Source organism: Macaca nemestrina, chromosome 4 (assembly GCF_043159975.1).
Source record: "Macaca nemestrina isolate mMacNem1 chromosome 4, mMacNem.hap1, whole genome shotgun sequence".
NCBI classification, from domain to species: domain Eukaryota; kingdom Metazoa; phylum Chordata; class Mammalia; order Primates; family Cercopithecidae; genus Macaca; species Macaca nemestrina.
In genome coordinates this window covers 152,959,238-152,984,350 of record NC_092128.1, presented here as the reverse complement: position 1 = coordinate 152,984,350, position 25,113 = coordinate 152,959,238, and the positions used below count along the sequence as shown (strand labels likewise).

The 25,113-nt window shown below is 38.4% G+C and overlaps 1 protein-coding gene across 8 annotated transcripts in view; it reads left to right on the top strand.

Annotated features, from left to right (window-relative positions):
- The window catches only part of LOC105483388 (sidekick cell adhesion molecule 1), a 960,109-nt gene that overhangs the window by 92,826 nt on the left and 842,170 nt on the right, over positions 1-25,113 (top strand). Inside the window, exon 1 of one of the 8 annotated variants that reach the window (XM_071095419.1) lies at positions 15,247-22,916. The exons of the other annotated variants lie outside the window; for them this stretch is intronic. The gene's annotated coding sequence lies outside the window, so the exon portion shown is untranslated. Of the gene's footprint in view, positions 1-15,246; positions 22,917-25,113 lie in introns of those variants that run through there. 8 annotated transcript variants of the gene reach the window in all.

Sequence of the window (25,113 nt, the reverse complement as noted above, 5' to 3'; positions counted from 1 at the left end):
ATTGTACATATACTTACCAGAAATGTTTGAGAGTTCCAACTTTTTTACATTCTTGCCAACATGTTATTTTTTAGTTTCCTTTACTCTATGTGAAGTGGTATCTATATAGAAATGTTCATTGTAGCACAGTCAAGTGAAAAACAACTGAAGGGAATATCAGGAAAGAGTAGATAAAACTGGATTATTTGCAGATCAGAATACTACATAGCAGTTAAAATGAATGGGCTAGAAGTTAAAATAAATGTGATTCTGTTGCATCCTTCAGTACTTCAGTTGCATTTTTCAGCTCCAGAATTTCTGCTTGATTCTTTTAAATTATTTCAATCTCTGTTAAATTTATCTGATAGTATTCTGAATTTTTTCTCTGTGTTATCTTGAATTTCTTTGAGTTTCTACAGAACAGCTATTTTGAGTTTTCTGAAAGGTCACGTATATCTGTTTTTCAAGGATTTTTCCGTGTTGCCTTATTTGGTTCAGTTTGTGAGGTCATGTTTTCCCGGATGGTTTTGATGCCTGTGGATGTTTGTCAGTATCTGAGCTTTAAAGAGTTAGGTATTTATTGTAGTGTTCATCATTTGGGCTTATTTGTGCCCATCCTTCTTGGGAAGGCTTTCCAGATACTCAAAAGGAGTTGGGTAAGCCATATCTGCCTTAGGGGGCACCCTCAGCCTGGGAACACTGGTTCTTGCAGACTCCTATAGGTACTGCGCTTGATGGTCTTGGGTAAGATCCAGAAGAATTCTCTGGATTACCAGACAGAGATCTTGTTCTCCTCCCTTTCTCACAAATAAATGGAGTCAGTCTCTCCTCCACTTCTCCCCCGCCCCTCATTTTGAGTTAACTTTGTGTATGATGTGAGAGGGTCTAAGATAATCTTTTTGCATATGGATATCCAATTGTTCTGGTTTTATTTGGTGAACATATTATCCATTCCCTAGTGTATTGCCTTGGCATGTTTGTTAAAAATCAATGGATAATAAACATAAGAATTTATTGCTGGATTCTTAATTATGTGCCATTGACCAATGCCTATGATTTTTATTAGTACTATAATGCTTTGATCACTGTACCTTTATATAAGATTTGAAATTTAAAAAAGATCTCCAAATTTGTTTTTCAAAATTGTTTTGGTTATTCTAAATGTTTTGCATTTTCATTTGCATTTTAGGACCTGCTTATCAATTTCTGTGAGAATAAGCCTCCTGGAATTTGATAGGGAATATTTTGAATGTATGGATCAATTTGGGGAGAATTGCTATTTTAACAATATTGAGTCTTTCAATCCATAAATATTGAATGTCTCATCATTTTAAAAAATCTTTAATTTTCTTCAAAGCTTTGTAATTTTTACAGTGCAAGTCTTGTTCTTACGTTACCTTTATTTGTATGTATTTTTTAAATGCTATTGTGAATGTGTCTTTTAATTTTACTTCCAGATTGTTTGTTGCTTACCTATAGAAATATAATTGGTTTTTATATATTGATCTTGTATTATATCCTGTGAACTACATGTGCTTTTAAAAAATTAGTTCTAATAGTATTTTTGTGGACTCTTTGGGATTTTCTGTATATAGGATCATATCATCTTCAAATAAAGACAATTTCACCACTTTCTTTACAAACTGGATGCCTTCTATTTCTTTTTCTTGGGTGGTTAGAGCTTCCAGTGTTGTGTTGAATAGAAGAGATGACAGTGGAGATCCGTGCCTTTTACCCTGTCTTAGAGGAAAAGAATTTGGTCTTTCACCAATATGTATGATATTCACCGTAGGCTTTTTTGCACATGTTCTTTATCAGGTTCTGTTCTAAGGTTGCTGAGAATTTTTATCTTGAATGCGCATTGGATTTTGTCAAATGTTTTCTCTGTACCTAATGAGATGTTCGTATGGTTTTTATTCTGTATTAATATGATATATTACTTCAATTGATTTTTAGCTGTTAAAACAACCTCACATTTCTGGGGTAATTAAAAAAGATGGCTTATCATCTTTTTTATATATTGAATTTAGTTCACTAATATTTTATTGAGGATTTTGGCATCTGTATTTGTGAGGGATATTGGTTTGTAGTTTTCCTTTCTGGTAATAATTTGTCTGGCTTTGCTATCAGGGTGTTATTGCATCCCATAATGAGTGGGAATATTCTAGAATGAGATATGAGTAATGTTCTTAAATCTAATTCTTATACTTCTCAGAGGAATTTGTGGAGTATTAGTATTATTTCCTCTTTAAGTGTTTGGTGAAATTCCCCAGTGAAGGAATCTGAGCCTGGGTTTTTCTTTGTGGTAACGTATTTTAAATGCTCATTTAATTTTTGTACTTGTAGATATATTCAGATTTTCTATTCCTCCTTTAGTCAGTTTTGGTCATTTGTGACTTTTTAGGAATTTGTCTAAGTTGTTGAATTTGTTGGCATAAAGTTGTTAATATTTCTTTATCTTTCGAATTTCTGAGGGGTCAGTGGTAATCATCTCTCATTCCTGATTTTTGTGGTCTGTTTTTTTCTCTTTTCCCAAGGGTTTGCCAATTTTGTTTTTAAAGAACCACCTTTTGATTTTTCCTCTATTGTTTTTCTGTTATACATTTCTTTAATTTCTCCTATCATCTTTATTTTCTTCATTCTGTTTTCCCTTGATACGGTTTACTCTTCTGTTTTCTACATTTTAAAGGTGAATTCTTAGATTATTGATCTGAGATTTTTTCTTCAATATAGGAATGTAATACTATACATTTTTTCTAAGTCTTGTATTAGCTGCACCCCATACATTTTGACATGAGTTGTATTTCTGTTATTCAGATTAAAATACTTGCTCATTCCCCTTGTAATTTTTAAAAAAATTTTCTTTGACCCATGTTTAGAAATAACTGCATTATTGTTGGTAAATACACTTTATAGGATTTTAATCCTTTTAAATCTGCTAATTCTTTATGGTCCAGCATATGACTTATCTTGGGTTCTATAGTAGCTTGAGAAGAATGACTATTTTGCTGCCGTTGTGTGGAGTGTGCTTTAGATGTGTGTTAAGGTAAGTTGATTGGCAGTGTTATTTAAGTCTTCTGTATTTTTGTTGATCTTCTTTCTACTTGTTCTATTCGTTATTGAAAATTAAAGTATTCAACTATTGTTTCCGTTTCTCAGTTTTAGTTTTATGTATTTTGGGCCCCTGTAATTAGTTGCATACATATTTATAAATTGTTATATTTACCTGCTGAATTGACCCTCTTATTATTATAGAATTTCCGTTTCTTTCTAGTAACAATTTTTGTCTTTAAATTCATTTTGTCTGATATTAATATAGCTGTCCTTTGATTACTGTTTTCATAATACATCTTTTCCCATCCTTTTATTTTAAACTGATTTGTGTCTTTGTATCTAATGTGAGTCTCTTCTAGACAGCATATGGTTGTCAAGTGTATTTTTCTCAGTCTATACTGTTAATCTGCACCTTTTGATTAGTGTCTGATTCATTTATATTTATTTACATTTATGTAATTATTAAGATTTAACTATACCATTTCATTATTTGTTTTCTATAGATCTTATATATTTTTTGTTCCTTAATTCCTCCATGACTGCTTTCTTTTGTGTTAAATGGATTTTTTTTTTAATGTATCATTATCATTGTTTCTTTTAGTATAATTTTTGACTTTCTTAGTGGTTCTCCTCAGGATCATAACAAATAAAATTCAGTTCAGGTTAATCCTGGCATAATTTCAAACATATACATAATTTTTTTCTCACTTGCATGCTTTTTTTGCCTTATAAATTACATATTTATGTAAGCCTATCGACAAAGTTTTATAGTTTTATAATTATTGCTTTATGCAATTGCCTTTTAAAACAAATTGGAGAAAAGAGTTCTCAAAAACAATTATACTGTATTTTATATTTACCTACTTAATTGCCTTTATTGGTACTTTCAAAGTTTTTTCATATGGATTTGAATTATTTCAGCAGGAAGTAATCCTTTAGTGTTTCTTGTAGAGCAGTTCTGCTGGTAACAAATTCATTTTTTTTCTTCATATAGGAATGTCTTAATTTTCGTTTTTGAAGGACAGTTTTGCTGGATATATAATTTTTGGTTCATAGTCTTTTTTTTTCCCCCAGCACTTCGAATATGTCACCTCACTGCCTTCTGGTCTTTGTGGTTTCTAACAAGAAGTCAGTTACAGAGGATTCCCTGTAATATACAAGTCATTTTCTTCTGTTGTTTTACAGATTCTGTCTTTGAACAGTTTGTCTTGATGTGTGTTTGACTCTTTGAGTTGCCCTATTTGGAGTTCATTGAACTTCTTTGATATGTAATTTAATGTTTCTCATCAAACAAGACATTTTTGGCCATCATTTCTTTTCTGTTACAATGTTTTTGAGGTTTTAAAAAATTCGTTCTTAGGGTTTTTATCTCTGCCTATGTTACCCACCTCTTCTTGCATGTTTTACACTTTTTTCCATTAGAGCTTTTGGCATATTAATCATAGTTATAAATTTCTCATTTGATAATTACATAATCTCTGCCATATATGAGTCTAATTCTGATGCTTGCTTTGCCCCTTCAGATTGTTTTTTCTTGCCTTTCAGCATGCCTTGTAAGTTTTTTGGAAAGCCAGGCATGATGTACTGAGTAACAGGAACTGAAGTAGTAAGTAGGTCTTGTGAGGTTTTGTTTATCTGGCTTATAGGTTTAACATATTCTATAACTGTAGGTTTAATGTTTTCTGTAACTGTAGGTTTTCTGTAGCTGTAGGTTTCAGCATAGGGTTTTCTGTAACTGTAGGTTTCAAAGGCTTTAGTTTCCCCTAGTATCCTTGCTTTTTTCTCCCTTGTTTTCTTTGGGCTTCCCTAGGAACACCTCCTTGAGTCTGTGGCTTGCAGCTGTTTTAGTTGTAATCCACTGTTGTTCTCTTAGAGCCCTGTTGATGTAGTGATAAGGTGTTGTGGAGAGGAAACATTCTATAATCTTGTGATAAACCTCAGATTTGTTTAGTAGGCCTGAGTCCCTGGGCTGTGACCTTCAGAAGAGTTTCTTAGCATTTTTTTTTCTCCTCTTCTGTGAGAGAGGGATACTAGAGGGGACTGAGTTGTATAATTGCCTTCCCCTAGGTCAGATAAAGTTCTGGCAAAGTAGTTTCCCTTGGGAGAAGGCCTTTATTATATAGAACAGAATGCTCTGGGCATATTTCAAACACTTTTCCCCAGATGCATTTCAGCATGCTTACTTTTTCCCCCTGCTGTTGCTGAGTACATGATTTTTTTCAAAATAAAAACTCCAATCTTCCCCAGGAGAACCTAGTGGGACTTCTGGGGGTAAAACTTATGAAAGTGTAGGGGGCCCCTAAGACTGAACCCCCAGTAGTTTTTTTTTTTTTTTCCTCTCACGCTAGTTTATACTCAGCCTCCAGCAAATAGTGAGTTACCGCTTAAGTGTTCCTACAGTTACTTCCTCTAGTAGCTCTCCTCCTAGTAAGCTGTGATTTTGTGTCTCCAGTTTTCAGTGCAACCATTTGCCCTGAGACCTCAATTCTCTGGTGTATCTAAGAATTGTCCATGTTCAAGTTTTCCAGGATTTTTCATGTTGGGAGAGTGGGACTTGCGATCTCTTTACATGTTGCAACAGAAATCAGCAGTATCATCTCCTCAGTTATTCTTTCTCTCTTCTTCTAGGTCCCCATTATGTGTAACTTCATGTACTTGGGGATGTCCCAGAGGTGCCAGAGATTCTGTTCATTTTTTTTTTTTCATAATTTATTCTTTCTGTTCCTCAGACCACATAATCTCAATCAATGTATCTTTGAATTTGCTGGGTCTTTTTTCTGCCCATTTTTTTCAGCTGCAGGCTCCTTACATGAATATTTTCTTTCAGTTATCGTACCTTTCAATTCCAGAGTTTTTATTTGGTTCCTTTTTATAATGTGTGTCTCTTTCTTGACATTTTTTATTTTGTGAGAGTTAAAGAATTAAAGGAAAGTGTGAGCATGATGGTTTCCTTTAGTTTTTAAAACATGTTTATAATAGTTGATTTAAAGTTTTCATCTTAAGTTCAACATCTAGGCTTCCAGGGACAGCTTCTATTGACTCCTTTTCCTGTGTATGGTCTGTACATTCCTATATCCTTGCATGCTTCATATGTTGGTTAAACACTATACATTTTAAATGATTTAATGTGTAAACTTTGGAAGTTCAAATTTGTTACCCCTCCAGAGTATCATCCTGTTGATAAGGCTGCTGTTTCTTTGTAGAGTGACTTTTCTGGACTAATCCCATAAAGTTTATTTTCTTCATTGTGTGGGGACACTGAAATCTCTGTTGGGTTTGATGAGTGGTCAGTTAATGATTGGACACCAAAATCCTTTTACTAAGTCTCCCATCCTTCTGTGAGGGGCTCTGTATATGTGTTTTGTATGGCTCTTTCGTCGGCTTGTATATAGCCCAGTACATGTGGGTGGAGTTCCAGATACCCACTGTGGACATCTCATGTCACAGATCTCCCATTTAGATTTTTGGCTGGACTCTTTGTTTGCCCAACTGGTATGGCCGACTTAATAGCTGTGGTGTTAATCAATTGCAGCTGATTGTTTTTGACAAATGCCCTAAGGGAAGAGGGCTTTTCCTGCTTGGTGAGCTCTGCATGACATCAGTAATGGTAATGCCTTGTGAATGGGGCTTCCCCCCAAGCTGTGAAGCAGGTCAGATGCGACAGTGCTCGAGATGGTGCTTTTGGGGAAGTCTGAACTGGGTCTGCTCCCTCTGGTGGCTACAGGACTATACGTTTTCACAGTTTCTGTATTTGGGAGGCTGCTGGTTCTTAGGCTACTGTGGAGCTTAGGAGAGAGGGATGGAGTAGATCAAGTTAAAATGCCATAAACCAAGCCTTTCTAGCCAAGATTCAGCAGCTTTGCTAAGATAATGCTTTAGATTGTTGTACAGCTTTGGTTAATTTTCAGAATTTTCAAAAAAGTTGATTTTGAATCAACTTTGGCTGAATTTTAGTAACAAGTGAAAAAGTCCCTGAAGATTACATACAGCCTTTACCCATTTTATCAACTTAGAAACAACAAAAAGAACATATGTACTTATAAATAAATAAAAATATGCACAGTATTTGTATTACACAAAAATAGATAAACAGAAAACTATAAAAAGTAAAGTACAGGATTCTGGATAGTGGTTACCTCAGATGGTGCAGACCAAAGGATGGGAGTGGGGGTTACCCTAAGGTCCAGTTTTATTTTGTAATGGTGGGTTCATGGATTCTTATGGCATAATTAAAAATATATACACAGGCAAAAACATTTTATGGTTGTGTTTGCCTTCATGTTAACACATGAGATGAGGAATCTGTTCTGCAACAGAGCTTTATAAAGGAGCTTCAACCTCAGTTTTCAAAGCTAGTCTTATGGCCAGAGGAATTGCTTATGGAGCTTATCTCTACCCAGTCTCACGTGGGTCTGCCTCAGCTGGCTCAGCTCCAGTGTCAGGACAGGACCAGTGATGATGAGGAGGGAAGGGACAGCAGTCAGTGCCACTTTGAGATGAGTAGTCATCTAATACTGCCTCTGCCTGGCTCCCTGCTGCCATCCGCAGCCTTATAGCCCTCAGCTCCATAATGTGTCCTGATGGATTTAGAAGATCTATAGGGAGCTGTCACTGTGAGTCTGAAAAATGTACAGATCATGCTTCACTTGCTAAAATCCGCAATTGATGTCAGCCACTTACACGAGCATTCAAGAGATCTTCTAGAATAATTACATGACAAGATTTGGGGGAATACACAGAATTCCAGTCAAGATGAGTTGAGTATAATATCATGGAGGCAAGATCAGAATGTAACGGGAACTGATAACTTGGAAATTTAAACAATTACAATTTTCCTGTTTCCTGTGTTAGAAGAGCATTATGGGGCCTTGAAAATGGGAGTGTCACCACTGGCTAATCGATTTTATTGAAAGACTTTTTGAGAGAGAGCATCTGTAGAGACAAATGGTACTTCCCAAACTTTTCCATGTGTGGGGCCCATAGAACGTCATCATTTTATGGTTTGCTGGGGAAAATAACAAGACCCAGGTGACTCTTCAAGAGGCTATGGCCACAATATAACAAGCCAGCTGTAGTTCACTGGATGGGAAGACCCAAGTTTGACTTCCAGATTTACTTCTTACTTGCACTTTGGGCAGTTACATTACTTCTCTGAGCCTTATTTATTTATTTATTTTAATGGAGATAATGCTACCGATTTGTGATACTTTTGTATCTACTAATATTAGAATGTATGAATTACCCCTTAATTTTTCAAATACTTAAACTGTTAAAATAACATCTGAATCTTGGCCAAAATGAGCACAAATGGTATTTGTATAAATGCCTAGTTATTAAATGTTATCACTGTTTAACTGTCTGGATTTGAAGACTAGTGCATGGTGTTTGCTAGGAGTTTATATCATGTTCTTAGGTATTTGTGTGGCTGTCTTTACTGCCTGCATCTGTCAATTAGGAGGTAAGAACACCTGCTGAATATGTACCTTGTGCTAACTATTGTGAGAGATACAAAAGAAGCACAGAACTGGATCCTATCCTCGTGGAACTCAATCTGGTTTGTGAGGTTTAGCTTTTATGTGACTCATAGAGCAGTGTCACAGAAAATAATATGCAGAAAATAAATGCAAAAAGAACTTAAAGAAGGGAAAGCTTCATGTGGCTCAGTGTCCTGCACTCAGTAGGATATGTAGAGGATATATATAAAATCTAATTGAGATTCTTAGGAAAGGCTTTAATGAAGACTGGAAAATGAATGCTCTGTTATAAAGGATGGTGAAGCTTGACTATTCAGAGAGTAATGGAGGAGGTACTTCAATAGTTTTTATTGTGTCTTCCCAAGAAATTCACTTGGAAGCACAATGTTTATTTCTGAAGAGGCAAATACTAAGTTTTAGAAAAGAAGTTTCTCCTAAATAATATTATAAAGTTTGAGTATTTCTATTATGATTTTATGACTTCCCATCTGTGGTAGGTGTTTTATTGAAATTATTTGAATATTATCATCAAGCTGTGACAATGATGCTTTAAAGGTCATACACAAAACAATTAAATTTCTCAAGTGAAATAAGAATGTGCATTGTGAAAGGCAAAGAATTTCAAGTAGTTCAGTTTTTTTTTTTCATGTGGGCTGTTTTTGAGGTGTTTAAATCACAAAGTTGTTTTTCTTCTTGATTGCAATTTTCCCTTAGCTATTCGTGTAGCTTAAAAATGGAAACCGATATGTTTAAGTTGCAATATTTTTGAGTCTGTTAGTTAATATAAACTTTATTTTAAACTCAACAGTAGATTCCATTATAGCTGTGTGGAATGTAAAGATTATTTTGCACTTATATAAATGTGATAGCTTCTGATTGATAGATATTTAATTATGCAAACTTTGGCATATTATGAATTAGGTAAAACATTTCTATTCCTCTGTTTCTTTTCTTTTTTCTTTCTTTTTTTTTTGTTTTTGAGACAGAGTTTTACTCTGGCGTGCGTTGGCGCTTATCTCGGCTCACTGCAACCTCTGCCTCCCAGGTTCAAGTGATTCTCCTGCCTCAGCCTCCCGAGTAGCTGGGATTACAGCTGCATGCCACTGCACCTAGCTAATTTTGTATTTTTAGGAGAAACGGGGTTTCTCCATGTTGATCAGGCTGGTCTTGGACTCCTGACCTCAGGTTATCTGCCCGCCTTAGCCTCCCAAAGTGTTGGGATTACAGTGTGAGCCACCATGCCCAACTTATACCTCCGTTTCTTAATGGCTTATTAGGAGATCTCTAAGATTCCTTTAATTTAAAATTTTATGGTTTCATTTCATTTTACCTATTTATGTCATTAAGGTAATGAATGGTTGCCTCTTTCAAATAGTGGGAAATGAATTTTAGAGACTTGTTAGTTATTATTGCTCATTTAAGGTTGTTTGAATGTTGTGACTATTTGATGGTGTTTTCTGTTTGATTTGTGATGCTGACTCATAAATGCCATGAAAAGCAGGTCTTTTTGTTCTAACCAAAGGAGGGATTGTTTAGGTAGCAGCTTAATGACTTTGGTGAGTAAAAGTTTATTTGCACCTATGAGAAAGATGACAGATAATACCTAGATATCTGAGTAAAGAGTAAAGAGAGCACAAATACAATAAGATAAGGAGACTCAGTGTCCTATCAGCTTTTTGATGTAAAATGGTGCAGTAGTTACTACCTATGAGAATAGTCTGTTTCCATGCTGGTTGCTCACTTGCTTGCTCTCCTGAAAGGGTGAGGGCACTGTGCATCTGAGTGGATACTGGGGTACTCTGTTTCCAAGTTGCAGTACAGGGATATGAAATATTTTATATATTATATATATATTCCATATACAGGCATACCTTGGAGATATTGTGGGTTAGGGTCCAGACCATTGCAATAAAGTGAATCACACAGAGTTTGTGGTTTCCCAGTGCATATAAAGGTTGCGTTTATACTATTTTGTAGTCTGTTAAGTGAACAGTAGCATTATGGCTAATAAGAGTGCCATAAGAAAGAAAATTAAGCATTTTCTAAAAAATGCCTGCCCAGAGACACGAAGTGATCACATGCTATTAGAAAAATGGCATCAATAGACTTGCTGGACACGGGGCTGCCACAAACCTTCAAAATTTGTAATTTTACAAATTAAAGCCTTCAATTTGTGAAAAACACAGTATCTGTGAAACACAATAAAGCTAAGTGCAGTAAGACAAGGTGTGCTTACATGTTTGTGTGTATACTTAAATAACTTATATTAATAGCTGCAAACAGTAGATTTCTTCCGGCATATGGCTTTGTCATTATTGTTATCACTGATTTGTAATAATTTGCCTCTTTTTTATGTGTTTTATTATTTTCTGCCATGGTTGATAAACAAGTTAATTTACTCTCAGAACAGAGAATCTGCAGTATTATTATTAGGGTCTGTTGGCTTCTTTTGTTTACCTAACTTGTTAGTCTGCCCTTTGGCTTGACATTATTTTTGTTGTGCAAGAATATTCAGTAAAAAGTTTTGACACGTTTAAAACCATTAAATACTTCCAAACTGGTTTTGAAAGCTTCTCTGGGCTGAAAGCCAGTTGATTCTTGTCAGTCTTTTTGCATGACTGAGGTCAATTACTTCAGAGCTTGAACAACTGCAGCCTTGGTAAATGGTCCAATACTGTCCAGTGGTATAATAAGGGAGCCTTTTAAATGCTACTGTAATTGGTAGTTTAACAAATGTGTTTTGGTTGGACAAGAATGTAAAAGCTATTTTGGAGCATTTTCAAAGGCATGAAGTTTAAAATAATGTAATGTTAATTTTGTGCTCTGTAATGTATATCATAAGATTGAGGTCTTAATGTTTGTATTAAGTAAATGAAAAATCCAAATGAAACTTGTGTAGAAAAGGAACTGCCCATGTTCAGAAAGATTCTAAACAAAAACAAGTGAATTTTCTGAACTGAAGTAACAGTTGCCCGAGGGTGTGGGTTCTGATGATGTCCTACCTGCGGCAGCCTTTGTGACTTTGGAAAGCCTTGGTTTTCTTATTTTTAAAGAGGATCTAGTCCAACACTGGTCTAGTCAGACTTCCTCATTTGTAAAAAAACCATCCTTAATCTTGGAAAGCTTTTCAAAAGAACTAAGTGTGGCATATTGGTGGCTCTGTGAGTACTCTCGTATTACAGGAGTTGAAAGTGTGAAGTGGAGAGTAGAGTAACTGGGGGTAAAACTTAGACTTACGGTGTCCAGAAAATTCAGAGCCTTATCGCTGCACAAAGGAGCACAGATTTTATACACTGAAGTGCCCAAGTTGGGTGTGAGTAGCCCTTTGGCTGACCACCAGTTTTTGTGTTTATCCTGAATATAGTGTGCCTCAAAATTTGAATGTATATGCTTTTACAGATCTATGTGCTCTCTCTAGCTCCCCACAAATCTCTGCCTCTCTTGAGTTTCATGGTAGACTGTTTGATCTGTCTCTTGCCTTTGAAAGCTTTTGGGTTTACCCCATGCTGCAGTAACATGTAGATCTACAAGGATTTCGAGCAGGAGGTAGTGTTATCAGATATGCTTATAAGGAAAGCTCACTTTAGCAACAGAGCTGACACAGCAGTAACAGGTAGCGAATTCTGCAAGAGAATTGACACTAGTCATCTTGATTGTAGTTAGTTACTTCTTCAATGTAGTTCTGTTTAGTTACTTCTTCAATGTAGTTATGTTGTGCTTAATTTTCTTTTCTTTTCTTTTTTTCTTTTTTTTTTGAGACAGAGTCTTGCTCTGTCGCCCAGGCTATAGTGCAGTGGCATGATCTTGGCTCACTGCAACCTCTGCCTCCCAGGTTCAAGCGATTCTCCTGCCTCACCCTCTCGAGTAGCTAGAATTACAGGCATACCCCACCATGCCTGGCTGATTTTTGTATTTTTAGTAGAGATGGGGTTTCACCGTTTTGGTCAAGCTGGTCTCAAACTCCTGACTTCAAGTGATCCGCCTGCCTTGGCCTCCCAAAGTGCTGGGGTTACAGGTGTGAGCCGCTGTTCCTGGTCTATTGTGCTTAATGTTCTAAACAAACTCTAGAACAAGTTAGCCAAGTGGTTAAGCCACATGAATTTTGTTCTCATTTAAAATCTGATGCATCGAAATGTGAACTCCATTACCATCTCACTGAGCCGCCCTTGGCATAGAATTTGGATGTGTATATTACACTGGACTCTTGGCTTTAAAAACCATCTATCTATAGCTGTGGGAAAGCTTTTTAGAGAGCCCAGAAATATAAATAGCCTTAGGTTTACCCTTAAGTAGCAAATGTGTGTCTCTCTGTGGAGTTACTCCTTGTGTCTGAGGGATCCTCCCTGGATTATTTGTTTCTTCTCCACTGGACTAGCTTGGCATATGATTGTCAAGAACAGACACTCTGGTCAGACAGACCTTGTTCAAATCTTGTCTCTCTCTTTAACTGTGGGCCAGTTCATTAATCTACTTGAGCTTTGGTTTCCTATTCTGTACATCGTTTTGTGGATTAAATGAAACATCATACTGAAAACACTTAGTTTTATCATCCAGACCAGGGCACTAAACGAGAATAAACCAACCTCATTTTTGGATGTGTTTGACATTGAGGGGATATTTAGGGGAAGATAATATTTGACCATTCATCAACGACTTTTTGAATGATGGAGAAAGCATGCACAATGTCCATGTAGGAACATAACCATATATATAGGAGACTTAAACATGTGCATGTGTACATCCATATGCACAAAATGAATTTAGAAAGTTAATTGAATTGAGGAGTTTCTATTTTATAAGATAAATGTGAACAGTACATTTGTAATGTAAGCAGTCTACTTTTTTACTCAAACAAGTAGAAAATATCCTTTTTTAGTTTTAACCTCTTTGTAGACAAGATTGAATAAATTACAGAGGGGATGAGGCACAGAGAATTGGTTGCCAGTGGGATCAAGAATGCTAGAGGAAAGGGCAGAGATTATCCTTTCACCCAGAATTGCTCTCTCTCTCCCTTACTAGGTAGGAAAACAAATAACAGAGACACAAGGGCTACTGCTCTGCACTAATGATGCGTGGGGTGAAAGAAGTCCTTGCACACTAGCTCCTCTTTCCTGCTTAGTTCACAACCTACTCAGCACTTTCTGGAACTTTGCATTAAAAATTTCATAGATCCCAGCAGGAATTCTCTAAAACACATACTCTTTGCTTATAGCCATTACCGAGTGTTTTGTTCTTTCAGGGGCTGATTGAAAACAAAGCCTTCACAAGCTCTCTTGCATGATGCTAGTCTTCATGGCATTTGCGTCCTGCCAAGTGACACTTTTGGTGACCAGTGCCTTGGTTGACTGGTCTCAGCAACCTGTTTAAATCGCTGCAATTAAAAGATATAAATGAATGAACCAGTAAAATGAAGGAAAAATTAACATAGCGGCGGGTTACTTACATCCAGAAAGACGTTTATCTAAGGGTGTGATACTGGGCAGCCAGCTCTCATTTAAGAAATTAGACTTGTTTTTAGGAAACCAGCTTTCTGCTAGTGACCTACATTATAAAATATTATAAACTTCCAAGCTGGATACTATACATTGAAAATGAAGTTCTTTCAATTTGCAGTTATACAGTGGAATGTTATGTGTCAGATACTGTTCTAGGTATTGGGTATACAAGGATAACTAAGAATTTGTCCTTCTCCTCAAGGAGTTCCCACTTTTGTGGCAGAGAGGGCCTTGAAAACAAATCCTTTACCACTTACTGAGTGACTACCGTGGGTGAGGCGTCCTACCAGGCTCTGGAGAAAGAGGCAAGTATAGCCCTGCTCTCAGCAAACACAGGCGGATGAGAAGGGTATAGGCAGGGGTCTGGGAAGCAGAGAGAGAACCTAAAAAGACTTAGGCAAAGGTGAGTGTATGATAAAGTGGAGAATGCCATAGTTCATCCTTTTATTTTTTTTTGAGGTAGAGTCTCGCACTGTCACTCAGGCTGGAGCGCAGTGGTGCGGTCTCGGCTTACTGCCACATCTGCCTCCCAGGTTCAAGCAGTTCTTGTTCCTCAGCCTCCCGAGTAGCTGGAACCACAGGTATGCGCCACCATGCCTGGCTAATTTTAATTTTAATTTTTTTTTTCATAATTTTAGTAGAGATGGGGTTTCACTATGTTGGCCCGGTTGATCTTGAACTCCTGACCTTAAGTGATCTGCCTGCCGCGACCTTCCAAAGTGGCTGGGATTACAGGCATGAGCCATGGTGCTCGGCCAGTTCATTCTTTAATTCTGGCTCAAATAAATTCACTTTATGACTACAATGTTACTTTTTCTTGATCTTATTATTAAACAATCCTGTTTACAATTAGAGCATTGACTTTAATTATTTTTAAATTTAGACACTGGTTATTATTTCTAAAGGAAGTTATAAACAAAATTTCATACAGCATGCCATTTGACAAATTACTGAAAAATTTTTAAGTTATACATTTGAGTATCTCATTTGTTTAGTTATTCAAGGGGATTTTTGCTTATTGCTTTTTGCTTTCTGTCTGTTGAACTGATTATTCTTTTTGGGCACCTGTTTGTATAAACGTATCGATTTGACTTGCACTTGAATTAACTATTTATTTTTTATATGTTGGACAGTACTACAAATTGCTCTGTTTATGAACTGTATGTTTTTATTTATTTATTTATTTATTTATTTATTTTATTTTTTTTTTTTGAGACGGAGTCTTGCTCTGTAGCCCGGGCTGGAGTGCAGTGGCCGGATCTCAGCTCACTGCAAGCTCCGCCTCCCGGGTTTTAGGCCATTCTCCTGCCTCAGCCTCCGGAGTAGCTGGGACTACAGGCGCCCGCCACCTCGCCCGGCTAGTTTTTTGTATTTTTAGTAGAGACGGGGTTTCACGGTGTTAGCCAGGATGGTCTCGATCTCCTGACCTCGTGATCCGCCCGTCTTGGCCTCCCAAAGTGCTGGGATTACAGGCTTGAGCCACCGCGCCCGGCCACTGTATGTTTTTCTTTAATGTGCATTTTGGAATCCTGCTTTTGGAACCTTATTTGCTTCTGTATGCTCAACCTTATTCACTAATGTTTGATAATAATGCATTATAAAATAGCAGTGCTATTTCTTTATCACAGGCTTGCAGTATTTATTTAGCATTTGCAGTTTCGAAATAATTAAACAATGCTGATGTACAGTTCTTACTGCATTTCAAAGACCTAACCAGTTAATTAGCTTAAGTGGTTCTCTCAGCCCTATTGACAGTTGGAGACACATAGTGCTGGCCTGTCAGGCTGCTAAAATGAAACATAAGAATGGCATACCGTGGTTAGCTTCTTTTCCTCCTCACCCTTGAGATATGAGTTGGCTTTCTTTTGTGTGAGATAAAAACAAAACCAGATCATATAAACCGACACTTCTGCTTCAGATTAACATGAGCCTTCTTATTCAATTTCATGTTGGTGTTTCTACACTCTTTTGCCTCACTGAGATTTCATTAATCCTCATATCCTTAATCGCCCCCCTTTCCCTTATGATGGTCTGTTTTAAGATTCTATTAAGTTTTTTTTTTTTTTTTTTTTTGGATGACTTTGAGGTCATCTGAACAATGCTCTTGGTTAATCTGAGAATGGATTACAATCTGATCACATACTTACTTCTGTGTTTGTGTCTTTCTGCCTGTACAGTCAGGTCGTCTTGTTCTGCCTCTTCACCCTTGGCTGACTTTCACCCACGGACTTTGAAGTGTTACTGCTTCTATTTTCATCAAACTTTATACAAATTACACAGTTTTTCCACAAATGTACTTTTAGTATAGTTTGGCTACAGAATCCAGTCCTTTTGCAGGACAGGGGTAGAGGAAATGGCAATGAAGGAGAGGGAAGTCCACGTAGGAAGAAATCCCAAGACTGGAGGTGGGGTGGAGACAGCAGCAGAAGAGAAGAGCGTTGGGGATGGCACTGAGTTGAAGCTAGGTGACTGTTGACTCAGAGAAAGAAGTTGAGAGGAGAACCACCCTTTGTGTTTAGGTGGGGTGGGGTGGAGGGGATTGAGGTGTGGAGTTTGATTTTTGACATTCTTGTGTTTATGTTGGTAAGACATCTTGTGGAACTCTCCTAGCAGAGTTTAAGCAAATGAACATATATTTTTGATGGGGTGTATATTTGAGAGTCACAGCACAGAGGTAATCATAACAGGAGCCACTGTTTGTTGAGTGCATGCTAGCTACAGTGATAAGTGCTTCACAGACATGCTGTCTGTGCTTCTGTGTCCTCACCTGTAAAAGGGATTTAATAGTAGGATTCTTGTGAGGATTAAATGAATTGGTATATGTAAAGTCCATAACAATGTCTGGCACATAGTAAGTACTATTTAAATGTTATAATCACATTTTAATTCAATATCCTTTGGAAAGAGGTATTTTTACAGGTTGAACATCCCTCATCTAAAACTTTTTGAGCACTGACATGACACCTCAAAGTGGAGAATTCTACACCTGACCTCATGTGATGGGTCACAGTCAAAACTTTGTTTCATGCACATCATTTCATTGAATCATATGTTCCTGATTCTTATAACTGTATGTGTAGTCAATTATTTTTGTGTAATAATTGTGACCTTCAGGCTCTGTGTATAAGGTGTTTATGAAACATCTTATGAATTGAATTTCATATTAGACTTGGGTCCCAGCTCCAAGATATCTCATTATGTATATGCAAATATTCAAAAATCTGGAAAAATCAGAAATCAATCCCTTCTGGTTTGGGGCGTTTTGGATAAAGGATCCTCAGTTTGTGTACACATCTTATATGGGGGAAACCGAGGCTTGAGCACGTAACTACTCTGCTAAAGGTTGCATAACTCATAAGTGGCAGGTCAAACCGTATCTTCTTTTTTTTTTGGAGATGGAGTCTTGCTCTGTCGTCTAGGCTGGAGTGCAGTGGCACATTCTTGGCTCACTGCAACCTCCACTTCCCAGGTTCAAGTAGTTCTCCTGCTTCAGCCTCCCTAGTAGCTGGCTTACAGGCAAACACTACCACGCCCAGCTAATGTTTGTGTTTTCAGTAGAGACAGGGTTTCACCATGTTGGCTAGGCTGGTCTCGAACTCCTGACCTCAGGTAATCTGCCTGCCTCGGCCTCCCAAAGTGCTGGGATTACAGGTTTGAGCCACCGTTGCTGGCCTAAACCATATTCTTAACTCTGCTTGTCTCTCACCTGTCTTTGTGGAAATAAACACCTCAACAGAGGCTTCATGGTGTAGAGGAAAGACAGGACAAAATACCTAACACGCAAGGAGTTGTTTTGCATATTAAATGAACAATACCCTTTTAAATCGTGTAAGAAGAGCTTTGTAATGAAAGTCATAATAAGAGAGAAAAACTTACAGAAAGGTAGGAGTGAGGCTTGGCATTTGAGCTCCTGTGGAAGACCAAGAGGGAGAAGGGAAGATCAGTGTAGGGCAAAGCAAATCCAAGAAAGCCAGGAAGATAAGAGGAAGAATCATGTACTTTGTGCATTTGCGGACAAAAGCGTTTCAAAAAGCACCTAAGGGTTGATGCCATCAAGTGCTGCATGGAGGTCATTGAGAGTGAGAACTAAGAAAAGGCAGTCAGAGTCACATTTTGGTGATTAAATTTCCTTTTGGAGCAAAAATAATTGACTACACATACAGTTATAAGAATCAGGAACATATGATTCAATAACATAGATGAGTCAGGAACTGAAATTTGGGGTGTAGATTTATTCCTTTGACTTTCCCTCCCTTTTCCAGTTCATGTTTTACCAACAGAGTATTCTGGTAGCAGCAGTGTCTGACATTTGTCAGCTTAATTAGAGATCAGTTACAAACTCAGCTATCTTATGGATCTGTGATACTTCCCAGCAAATCTGAAATGCAGTAGGTACACTGACATGAAATGATGAGAAATATGCTAATTTTAACCTGAAAAGCTCCCTATTAAGGCAGCAATTTCTCTTATTCATACTAATTCTCATTTTTTCCTTTATCCTTTGTGTCTAGTCTCTCCACAATTGAAAAGCTGTTTTCACCACCACTTAAGAGCAGTAGACTATAAACTCTGGAGTTAAATTTGTTTAATGTCAGTGAGGGCTTGATGGGGGTTGGGACTTTGTTCACTAGATATGAACCCATTGCCTAGAAATCCGAGGAAGGGTATATCACAGGTTCTTACGGGTATTCCTAGGAAGAAGAAATTATTTCCAAAGAGAATTAGCGTGTAGAGGAGAAGCACACAAAGCAAAGGAGGTTTGATTTGCACAATGTAAGGAAATGTAAAATTTCATTAGAAGCAAGAGAAAGAGGACATTCCCACCAAAGATGGGGAGAGAAAGAAGGCATGTTTAAATAAGCTGATTTCCAATTTATCTGAAACATTTGAAAGTAAACAGAAGTAGAGCTCGATTTAGAGGTGTAAGATGTGGGCAATTAATACATTTATATGGCTCAAAATTTGAAGAGTTGGAAAGCATCTACAGTGAAAAGCCCCTTTCCTGCCCCATTTCCTCAGCCGCTCAGGCAGTTCCCCAGAGTCTCTGTGCATAATTACATATAAATACAAACATGTATATTATTTCTCCTCCCTCCTTTATTTTTCCAAAACGGTATCAAACTGTATGTTTTCTTCTGCACCTTGCCTTTTTCTCACTCAACATGTTTCTTGGAGCTTCCCCTTAAGCAGTTTGTGACTGTGTAATTAGGACACAGGCAGCTACTGCTTTTTTTGTTAAAGGGCACTGCAAAATGTTCCTTCATGTGTTTATACCATAATTTACTTAACCAGTCTCTTGTTCATGGACATTATAACCTTTTGCTATTATGCAGGGTGCTGCAAAGTGAGCAATCTTTTCCACGTGTCATTTCACACATGTGCGAATAAAGCTGTAGGATAAATTCCTAGAATGGCTGGATTAAAAGGCAGGGGCGGTTATGATTTTGAAAGATGTATCCAGGTGGCCTTCTCCAGAGGTTGCAAGTATGTGAAAGACTTACTTCCAAGCCAGTCTCTTCTATGCTGCCTGCTATAACTACCAATTAGGAATTTATGTGGGTTAATAAGTAACCCATGCCTGGAAGATTTAAGGAATGTGACCTTCCTAATGCATATTATTTTTAATCACTGTGCTTTCAACCTAATGCCCAGCTGAGATTAAGCCACATGATACATATTTATTACAAACCTACTATTTGGTTCCAGGGAATTGGCAAGGAGCAAGGTGTTATGCTCTCTTGGAGTTTATATTCTGATAAATAAACAAGATTATTCCAAGGAGTGATAAATACTATGAAGATAATACACATGACAATATAATTGTAACTTGGCAGGGGGGCAGGCTAATTAGAAGGAGTAGACTTGTTATGGAAGGCCTCCCTGAGGAAGTGATATTTCAGCTAAACCTGGATGATGTAAAGGAGCCAGAAATGTGGAAATCTTGGGTGGCAGTAGCAGGAACAACAGCTGCAAAGATCTTGAGCCAAGAGTAGGCCTAGTGGTTCTAGAAACAAAAAGTAGAGTAGAATAGGAAAGGGACTATCATGAGCAGAGGGGACCAGGGCATAGCCTGAAAAGCTAAAGAGGGGAAGGGGTCAGACCAGGTAGATCTTCACTGTGGTAAAGATTGCTAGATTTCAAATATGGACATGATGTTGGGATTTACTTGTTAAAAAGATAACTTGGAGCCAGGTGCAGTGGCTCACATCTGTAATCCCAGCACTTTGGGAGGCCAAGGCAAGTGGATCACTTGAGGTCAAGAGTTCGAGACCAGCCTGGCCAACATAGTGAAACCCCATCTCTACTAAAGACATGACAATTAGTCGGGCATGGTGGTGGGCACCTGTAATCCCAGCTATTTGGAAGGCTGAGACAGGAGGATCACTTGAACCCAGCAGGCAGATGTTGCCTTGAGCTGAGATCACGCCACTGCACTCCAGGGCAACAGAGTGAGACTCCATCTCAAAAAAACTCACTCACTCACTCACTCACTCACTCAGAGGCCAGGCATGGTGGCTCACACCTGCACTTTGGGAGGCCATGGTAGGAGGATCACTTGAGGCCAGGAGTTTGAGACAGCCTTGGCGATGTAGTAAGATCCACCATCTCTACAAAAAATTAAAAAAATTGGCCAGATGTGGTGGCACATGTTTGTGGTCTAGCTAGTTGGGAGGCCAATTTGGGAGGATTGCTTGAGCACAGGAGTTCGAAGCTGCAGTGAGAAGTGATTGCAGCACTGCACTTAAGCCTGGGTGATAGATGAGACCCTGTCTCTAAAAAATAAAAAGATAACTTGGGCTGCTGAGTGGAGAACGGATTGGAAGGGGGCAAGGGATTCAGTGGTGAGAGTATGTGTTGGGCTGGGCTATAGTGGCAGCAGCAGAGATAGCTATGCCTTGGAAGACATATTTTTGCAGAGGTGGAACTGTCAGGATTTGTATGCCTTATGGGTGATAGGCAGAAAGAGGAATCAAGGACTCCTAGAATTTTGGCTTGAGCAAGCTGGGCATAGAGATAGGAAGAGAGAATGTTGGGGTGTGGAGGAGGAGGAGAAATTTGAAGGGTCCTAGGGCACTTTCTGAGACGAGTGGCCTGAAGAATGCGACAGAATGGACTGTTTGGCCCACCCCATGGAGGAGGAGAGTGCTGGGTTTTAGAAATGAGGCATCTCAGAACCCTGACTTCTGTCATGGTGCCTGGAGCCTAAAGTGGGGAGCAGAGCATCCAGCGAAGGTGAGAAGTGTCCCAAAATCTGGAGAATGTTTGTTTCTTTGGTATGCTTTACTTTTTTTTTTTTTTTCTTTTACATGTTTATCTGTAGATCTTCCTTGATCACAAAAAACGAAGTTGCAAATTTGTGAAACTGAAAGTAATACCTTATGTTTTTGTGAAACTTTGAGATATAATCTGCTTCCTATAAAATTTATTTAAAATTGCACGATTGTGATTTTTCACATAATCATAAGGTTGTGCAACCATCACCACTAACTCCAGAACATTTTTATCACCCCAGAAAGCAACCCCGTGCTCACTAGCAGTTACTCCTTTTCCTCCATTCCCCCAGCTCCTGGTACCCACTAATCTACCTTCTGTATTCTAGACATTTTTACAGATGGAGTCATATAATGTGTTTTTTGTGTGTGTGTGTGTGTGTGATTGGCTTCTTTCACTTAAAATAACATTTTTAAGATTCATCCACGTTGTAGCATGTGTCAGATCTCCATTCTTGATGGCACGGATATGCCACATTTTATTGTTCATCAGTTGACGAACACACAGGTTGCTTTGACTTTTCGGCTATTATGCATAACACTGCTGTGAACATTCGTGTAGAAGTTTTTGTGTCGACACATTTTCTTTCTTTTGGTTGTATACATAGGAGTGGAATTGCTAGGTTATGCTAACTCGATTTTTATCTTTTGAGGTTGTATCCAACTTTACTATTTATAAAGTACTTTGTATTCTTTATATAATTTATTTATCGTCATAACTGTGAAAGGAAACTGAAGTACTGAAGGATTTGATGGGCTACAGGAAAACCTGCGTGTGTCACAAAAATATATTTAAAATGAGGTTCATTCATGCATTGGTTAAAACCGGGCAGACCCGGACACATAAACATATCAGGAAAGTAGATAAAATGTGTAATACTTACATGGTAGAAGACTGTATTGCAGGTGTATGTGTGTAGAGAAGTTATATCTATATGTAATCTCAGCAGAGGTAGATTAAAAAAAACAATGAGAGGTAGATTAAATGAGAGGTGGGTTAAAAAACACTGGTGAAAATGATTAAAAAGCAATGATGAGTGAATAAGTGAGTTGATACCATTTATGTAAGTTAAGAAAATCACAAAGTAATACCATGTATTGCTTATAGATGGAAATGCCCATACATACGCCCACAAGTACAAAAAGGATTGGGAGGATACCCACAAGTCCGTGGTAGTAATTGCTTTGCATCCCTACTCCTGAGCTGCAAACCCCATGCCAGTTTTCCTTACTATATATTTACAAATCATTTCTGTTACGTGACTACATTTCTTCGGAGTAGGGACTATGTTTTCTTCACCGATTTCCATTGCCTGGCACATAAGTGTGAACACATATTTTTGAATGACTAACTGAATGAATTAAATGATTTTGGGAACAAGATAGGGCAGGACTACTGAATAAGCCACTCTCCCCCATCCTGCTCATTGTCTCTGCTCCCTACCTTCACATTCTGTTAGTGTTGTCATAATATGAGGCTTGCAATTACCAGAGCAGTTCCATATGACACGACATGCTAATAAAGCAGATGGTGGTGCAAATAAGCAGGATAAAAGAGGTCTTTGCTGCAAAAGTCATTGCTGTCTCCTTTAAAGTATGAAGTATTTTATGATTTCTCAGTAGATTTTATCTTCATTGTCAAGGTAATGATTATGGATCATATAAATCTTTATGGCTTTGTTGTATCAAGTGTCAAATTACACAGCTTAGTTAGGTAGTTGTAGAGAGAAAGATGTCTATGATCAGATTAGGAAGTCATGGTACTAAAATTTTTGCCTTTCAGGGAGGAGTTGGTCTCACTTCTTTGTGTTTAGATAGCAGAGAACTGTGCTCCTGTTCTAGGGCCCTCCCTCCTTTCTCTTTATTAACTTCTTCCCACGGGAGAAAGAATGGCAAATTGGAAAGCTCAGAGCTTGACATTAACATGAGTGAAGTCACTGTATTTCCACATGGCTTTTGTTCTTTTTTTTTTTTTTTTTGGAGGGGGTGGCTACAGAAAGGTGCCAACTCTCCTCTACTTCTTGCCTGCTGTCTTCGGGCAATCAGGAGAAGAGGGAGGTATTCCCCTGGCAGGCCTAATCTGGTCTATACTGTTTCTAGTCCACCCTTCGCCTGGGTGGGTAAATCAGTTCAGGTTTGCTCTGTGAACCTGGCCACCTTCAGGTCGGGAAGAAGAACGTCGGAAGCCCCATTGACCTCAGGCTTAAGCTGTATTCTCCAGCACATTTACCAGAAGCCTCTGGGGTTGTGTGCGACCATGCCTCAAATAAAGCCCATGTTCTGATCCCCATCTGTCTGTCAGATGTTATTTGTGGATGTTATGAGTGGTTATGCCCAGTTGGTTAGAACCCAGAAAGTGATAGAAGTGAGCTTTGCAGCTGGGCATGGTGGGTCACGCCTGTAATCCCAGCACTTTGGGAGGCCAAGGCGGGTAGATCACCTGAGGTCAGGAGTTCAAGACCAGCCTGGCCAACATGGTAAAAAACCCCGTCTTTACTAAAAAATACAAAAATCAGCTGGGTGTGGTGACGGGCGACTGTAATCCCAGCTACTAGGAAGGCTGAGGCAGGAGAATCCCTTGAACCCAGGAGGCAGAGGTTGCAGGGAGCCGAGACTGTGCCATCTCACTCCAGCCTGGGCAACAAGAGCTAAACTCTGTATGAAAACAAACAAAAAACAAAAAAACTAGCAAACCCTACAGCTGCAGGCTGAGGTTCTAGTTTTGGCAATAATCTAAAGTGTAAATAATTTTACGTTTAAAGCTATGGAACAAATAGAGCTGGGACACGGGCTGCCCCTGCCCACCTCTCCAGCCAGTTCCCCAACTCTTCATGTTCTTTCTGGTCCATGTGGTCTGACCATCTTAGCTTCTCAAGTTTGCCAAACTTTTTTTCAGCTGTGTGTCCATTGTCTGTGCTGTTTTCTCTGCTAACTTTCTCTGTCTCTTTTTTTTCTCTCCTACTTGCTGCTTTTACGGTCAAGTTCTGACTCTTCAAGCATACACTTAAATAGTACCTTCTCTAACCCCCTAGGCTAGGTTGATTGCTTCAGTATACTAAGGCAAAAATACCCTGAGTATCTGTGCTCACTACCCCTTGTGTTTCCCTTTTGTAAGATTTATCACACTGGTAATCAAATATTTATACTATGATATATTTGTTCCCTTTCTAGATTTTCTAACAGTTTTCTTTGCATTGTTACATAAAGTGTTTAGTGCAGAGCTGGGCACACATATTTGGTGTCTGAGGGAGATTTGTTGAGTGAATAAAATAGCAGCGTCCAGCAGCGACACAGACTGCTGAGATATGGTACATCAGAGTCTGAAGGGCTTCTGTCGGGTTGGCAAGTGGAAGTCATTGGATGTTTTACAAAAAATAGTTTTAGTAAGGTGGTGGGGACAGAAGTGAGTTTGCAAAGCATCTTATACAAAGCAAGACTTAATTACTCACTTATGCAACATTGGAACCCTTGCAAGTGATTTCTGTACTGACAGCAACTTTTCTTGAGTTTTACTAACTCAATAGACACTGTCAGAATCTGCCAGATTACAACAAAGGGATAAAAAATAAGTCCCGATCACCTGAGGTCAGGAGTTCAAGAGCAGCCTGGGCAACAAAGTGAAATCCGATCTCTACTTAAAAAAAAAAAATAGCTGAGCCGGGTGGCACGTGCCTGTAATCCCAGCTACTTGGGAGGCTGAGGCAGGAGAATCGCTTGAGCCCAGGAGGCGGAGGTTGCAGTGAGTCGAGATTGTGCCATTGGACTCCGGCCTAGGTGACAGAGCGAGACTCTGTCTCAAAAACAAACAAGTCCCAAGGCATTATACTATGACCGTTTTCT